This window comes from Papaver somniferum, chromosome 3 (assembly GCF_003573695.1).
Source record: "Papaver somniferum cultivar HN1 chromosome 3, ASM357369v1, whole genome shotgun sequence".
NCBI classification, from domain to species: Eukaryota; Viridiplantae; Streptophyta; class Magnoliopsida; order Ranunculales; family Papaveraceae; genus Papaver; species Papaver somniferum.
In genome coordinates this window covers 36,470,131-36,476,679 of record NC_039360.1, presented here as the reverse complement: position 1 = coordinate 36,476,679, position 6,549 = coordinate 36,470,131, and the positions used below count along the sequence as shown (strand labels likewise).

At 37.7% G+C, this 6,549-nt stretch overlaps 1 long non-coding RNA gene across 1 annotated transcript; it reads right to left on the bottom strand.

Moving 5' to 3' along the window:
• Window positions 1-2,476: 2,476 nt before the first annotated feature.
• On the bottom strand, window positions 2,477-6,123 carry LOC113361146. The gene is made up of 8 exons (XR_003364973.1): window positions 5,946-6,123; window positions 5,756-5,841; window positions 4,994-5,134; window positions 4,835-4,893; window positions 4,629-4,708; window positions 4,268-4,415; window positions 3,369-3,696; window positions 2,477-3,120 (listed from the first exon to the last, which is right to left on the bottom strand). It is a non-coding gene; the product is annotated as an uncharacterized LOC113361146 (long non-coding RNA).
• Window positions 6,124-6,549: the final 426 nt, after the last annotated feature.

The following is a 6,549-nucleotide window of genomic DNA, read 5'->3' as shown; positions in this document are numbered from 1 at the left end:
CACTTCCCTAAAAAACCAGCGACTCGTTTCCCCCCATATACAGATTGGCGACCACAGTGGGAGATTAATCTCTCGGTTGCAATTTCACATTTTCACAAAATGGTTTATCTTAGGTCAGGTTCAGTTACAAATCCTAACAGAAACAACGTTAGCACTAGCAACGACGGTGGTACTCCAGAAACTACTCCCGCTTCCAACACCGGTGCTGTTGATACCACTCCTCCTCAAACTAACGTCGGCAACCATCCTCTCTTCTGCCGGTCTCCCGAGGAAATCAGAAAAAATCCGCCTACCATAGGTGATCTTATGAAGGTGCAAGAGACTCTTGCTAAAAATCAGATTGACATGACTGCAACACAGAAAGAGCTACGCAATTATCTCAAAACCGAAAGAAGCAAAAGGAAAACCGAAGCACCACACCAAAAGCATAATTTTCCAATCTCCCAGGATCCTTTAGAAGCACAGATAAAGGATAACCAATCCTGAAATGCACAAACCTCAACCCTGCATCAACAAACGAGGAAATGATCAGACAGATTCAAACTTCCCTATTCTCATTGAAGAAGTGATCGAGTTACTGGAAGTCTGGATTCAAGATGGTGCAAACCAATTAACATTCATCAGGAGACAGCCAACTGAAGAAGAAGTGAATATTCCCAGGTACTGCTGTCTTCTTAAGTTCACCAATTATCCAACAGGTGACTGCAATATTTTCAAAGAGAAGGTTGATTCATAATAGCTTCAACTGGGGACTGAAGGAGTACACAAGAATCCTTCCCAGTCAGAACCTTTACACTCTCTGAACAACCAGTCAAAAAAATAGTTCAATCGATCGAGCATATCTGTGAACTGCTCTATTTGTCTAAGGCATAAAGGAAACACATGTTCACAGCACCGAATTACATTGTGTCATACGTCTGTCTATCCTAGAAATACTCCCTGAACTTTCATCCACAAACAAGGAGATGCACGACTGGGGACTGCTTACCAGTCCATCTCAGAGGAAATGAATTCGAAAGAATGTTGATCGATGCTGACATCATCATCAACATCGTTCCACTGAAAACCCCCAGAGCCTCTGGCATCACTCTACAAGAAGCTACTTGTCATCCCATCATTAAAACACTTGGAGAAATTTCGAACTTTGACGAGGTTGAAGCAAGAACCTGCAAAAGATGCATAGACATTCATCAAGAGGTTCCGCACTCAGGCAAGTCTCATTCCTTCCATGTCTATGTCATTTATTTCCTCACATGTTATCCTAGCATGGGGACTCAATTATGTTAGCAACTCTGCAATACGTCATGAATGGTAGCTTCACCGCATTAGTATTTCACCAAGTGGTTGAATCTGACACAGCTTCGAATCGAGCATCTCACCGAGACATTCACTACTGAGAGATGACGGAAGCATGGAAAAGAACGCTTTGAGCATTTCTCCATAGACTTGTAGGAATATCCACGAGTATTAGAAATCTCTGATGTCTACACAAGTGTTGAATCCCGCTATCGCAGGAATGCCGAATCAACAGAAGATACACGGGTTGAGACGACCAAGCCTAAGACATTTGACACTTCAGCGCTCAAGCATATAAGAAGCCTTCGAATCGTACTCCCACTCAAATAATACACCTTCGATAATAACGCCTCTAGCTTCAGCACAATATCTCGACGTGACACACCGGTTCAACACCAACACGATCAAAGTATAGCTGAATTACAATCGATAAGCCTTCACTATCTCATGATAAGACTTCTGAAGTAGATGCAACATCGTTCATCAATGGATGCTACAAACTCCTTCAACTCTACTAAGTGAATGAAGGATGCACTGGGGACTTGATTTTATTGGAAATATCAATTCAATATATTTCAATAAATGTTATCCACATAACAAGTCATTGCAACCTAATGTGATTCCATGAAACGTCGTCAAACAGAACCTCTCTACATTAAAAGCCCCTGCACGACTGGGGAACTTCCTCTCTTCACCAATCATGTCCAGAATGCCGACTGATGCTGCTGTCTACCGCGCAACAACATAGATTCCATGACGACACTACACCGTTTTTAGTGATTAGCAACTGCATCCTTCAGTTGCAAAGCGGAGTTGCAACAGTTTGTTGCTGTTACGAAAGTAAATGTTGCAAATTTTTGCAACTGCTCTTAAGCCGTTGCGAATTTTTGGTTGCAACAGATACCAACTGTTGCAACGTAATTTCTCGCAAGTTGCGAAATTAGGAGGTCGCAACAGCTTGAAACAGTTGCGAAACCGGAATTTCACAACAACATAACGCAGTTGCGAAATTTTTGCAACATCAGAAAAATAAGTGGTTTTGACTGGTCAAAACCAGGTAAATATTAAAGTTCCCTTTAACAAAATCAAGTATCCCATGATCATTTAGGAAATCAGAAGGACCAACAAAATAAATCATATAGTACTCAGCCATTGATTTAAGCATAAATTTATGCACCAGATAAGTTGAAGTTGTACACCTCATATGTTGAATAAATAATATAGATAACATGTCATCTAAGTACATACAAATTATGTATGTAGTATCAAAAGAATGACAAGTATGTTCTTTGTTTTTTAGATACAATAAAATGATAAACACAGAGAAGAACCTTGGACTTTGCCGAGGAGATTCGTTACTCACTACCTGTCAATCTCCAACACCAAGATTGCGAGACCACCATTTACTTTCTAATCTCCACTAGCATACATTACAGATAAAATTAGGTCAAAATACAGATAGCTAACTACTGCTAAGAGTGGAAGCTTGCTTCCTGACGGCTCAATAATGCTGACTGTTCGTATTTAAGTTATAATGCTACATATTGATGTCAATACAAGAATAGCTAAACTGAAAAACACTTCAGTTAAAGACACTACAATTAATGTAGATTTTTAAGTTCCTATTCAGCTAGAAGATTCATAATCAAAACTCATTTAGACGCTACATTGCAAACTACTGCATAATTTTTTGGGACATCAGAATATAACTGATCGCAAATAGTTCTACGAAAAATGAGTGTTTCTAAAAGAATCGTATCCCATACCAGAATCTGCTTCTCTGCTGCATTTGTGCTTGAAATTGACGCATGTTGCGCATCACGCCTTTGAAAGATTCATAAAGTAGTTGATAGACATGCATTAGAAATAATTCAGAAGTGAACTACAGTATGAGAAATAAGTTTTACTATGTCATTCAAGTTATGGAAGCAGTACTTTAGGTACCTCTGTACTATGTCATTCAAGTTAGGGAAACAATTCTTCCTACAAGTTTCAAATGCCACTCGGTAACGACTTAAGTAACGAACAAAATGCAGAATATCCTAATCAAGAAACAAAAAAGTAGAGTGTACCTTCAATTTTTTTTTTATATTGTAACTTGAGCTCTTCAAACTCCTTCTCCAGATCTGGCCTGAAATACCTCGCTTTGAGTTTCTAATGCCTTACACCTCACTTCAAGATATTATGCAATGAGTCAGTATTTGTTTTTTCCAAGCTTGATTTAGGAAATAAGCTACAAAGAACATAAGCAACATAATAGCTTGAGAAGGTCACATCGGCAGGTTTCTTAAACATCCTCAAGGTCTCTTTGCCATGCCTCTTTTTCTGATTGGAAAAGACTAGTAGCAGACTCAAGCTTTAGTTCTATGCTCCTAATCCATTGCTCTGCACTGTTAAGAGCTGCATCTCCAGAAAGACGATGGAAGTTAAAAAAAAAAAGGAACCTACAACACTCCGAAATTAAAAAATTATTTAATGAAGTCCCACAAATTAATGACATTGAAGGATCATTCCCTCTACATTATTCAAAAGAATTCAATCAGACAGATCAATACATGTAGTGGAAATATTATAACATTATTTCCACTATGTGCAGTCCAAATGAGACCTTCCAGTTTCTAATTGGCATTGCTTTCTTAAGGAACTAGGTTTTGAGAATGATTCAAAAAATGCAGGTTTAGGATCATTAGGTAGGCTCAAGGACACAGATAAATCACAGAAGAACACATTGGTCGAGAATATATAACATTACAATAACAACATATAAATCAAATAATATAAGGACCCATTAATCTAACACCGCATCTATTCAGAAAATTTACAAACAACAAAAACCCATTATCGCCTAGAACTATTTTCAAGGCCTTTACATTCAATCACCTGGTGAATACATATATACAACTACACGACTGAAATAAGAAAGCACACAGACGGAAAAAAAGGCTCTTGGACTTGAGAGATATAACTGTACCTTGTCAACATGAGGATAAGATGTTAAGCGAGCATCAGCTTCAGGACTTAATTCAGTTACAATGTTGAGTACACCAGAAGGTAGACCAACTTCTCTACAGATATCCCCCAACTCTAAACAAGTACTGAGAAAACTTATATGCAATGAGCTAGTCAGGACAAGTAAAAATACTCAGGATCACGCACACAAACAAAACATAAAAAAGAAGAAACATTTCATATTTAACGTAGAAGAGAACTTAGCAGAAGCTGAAAATGTGCGTGCATGAAACTTTTCATATTTCATGTACTCCTACAAATAAAAAGAAAATGAAACCACACAGTTTAACCAAAAACAACATTCACACACTAAATTACTCTACCTATCGGCACCTGTTCCCATATCTCCAGTGAGTATTCGAACCAAGAGACTATGTAAACCTAATCTGTTTGACACAGAATCCTGTAAAAGAGTAATTACATTGCATAATCAACGTTAAGAAGATGAGTGTCTAATCTAAAGTACCAGAAAACACAAGTTGCGTAATCGCGGACTGACTTTGAATACATGGACAAAAAAGTGGCAAACCTGGACTTCAAGCAAAGGTTCTGAAAGACAAGCTAAAGCAAAAAGGTTGCTTCCCACTTCTGCATAAAATAAAACATTTATATTTGTCGTCTAATGAGATTAAGGTAGGCATGCATACTTAGTTCAATATTTGATATATAAGTCACAGAATAAACTTACACACACGCTTAATGAATGCTAGTGGGGCAAATACACCAAGTATGGTGAAAAGCAACACAAAGAACCGCCCATTCCACCAATGCACACCGAACCATCTAGAGTGATGTGTTCCACTTGCAGATGTTCCAGAAATTATATCACCTAAACATTCAGATCAAAAAACTGTTAAAAGAAGATACAATTAACAACTATCATTCACACTCATGAATCCATGATCATAACAACATAGAGTAACAAAATGAAAGCAACATGCAACTCAAATAGGTAATCTAAAACACTAGAAATCGCCATACTGATGATAATCATGTACACGATAAGCACTCCAACATTGTGAACAGCTAACTGACTAGCTTATCTAACTTCTTTGGCAGCCTCCTAATTCCTCGAAAAGATCTCGGTGATGGCTATTGCTAAATACACAAGCCTGCAATGCAATCCTCACATACTTTCCAAATGTGTCTCCCATAAGCTCTCTGTAAGAAACTAATTCCCGTGCTATACTAAACCTCAGCAATATCTCGATCGAAAACTCATAATATCATTACAAAAACGCCATGAATATTATCATTAGTATATCCATAGGACAAATCCAAGAACCTTCATAGTAGCATGCAAAGTCATAATACCAGCATCAACCGTTACCGGAGATCAAAACAACCCCACACCATAATCCCCTAAAACATACTTGTACCCCATAAAAAAACCCATATTGAAATTACAAAATTAAATTAAAAAGAAAGGTTTGAGTTCTTCAGAATTTACTCTCGAGTAGAAGTATCGACGATTTGACAAACATTATAAGCAATCAAAGAACTTTTTCCAGTACCAGAGCTTGAGCAGTCACGTTTCTACCTCAGTAGGAGTGAAAGTTAGAATTCAAAAATTAAACACAATTGCAAATCGAAAAACCCAAAATTAAAATCAGATATAAGATTTACAGGTAAAGATCTACCTGAATCTTCTTCTTGAGTCTCAAACGTGTAGAAAATCAGAGTAATTTTCTATGGTTTAAGAAATTAGGGCTTATTACTGAAAAAGGGTTGATAGATTTACAAAGTTCTGATTTCTTATAATGAGAGAAATTTTTTTCTAGAAGAGAAGAGAACGAGAGAGGTCAGATTTGTTATCAGATGAGAGAACCTTTTTCCTGGTAGATAAGAGCACGAGAGAGGAGAACGAGGAAGAGAGAAGATAAAGAATTAACGAGAGGTGAGAAGAGAAGTTGTTCTGGATAATCATATAGACCGAGTCAAGTTTGAAGCTGACTCCCTATCTGAATGGGCTGAAACCGAGTCAGCTTGAAAGTGTGGGTAGCCACATACACGAGTCGCACGCGTACAACTCAGTTCTGTTGCGAATCGTAACAAGGTCAAACAGGTGCGAGTTTTGTAACTGAGATGAACTGTTGCAAAAAAATTGCAACTGAAATTTCGCAACAGGGGCATAGCTGTTGCGAAATCTAGTTACTAATCTTTGAATTTGGTGTAGTGCAAAGCCACTTCACAGTAAATTCATATCAGGAGAATTTGGGTTGAAATCCTAATACACCTTCATCT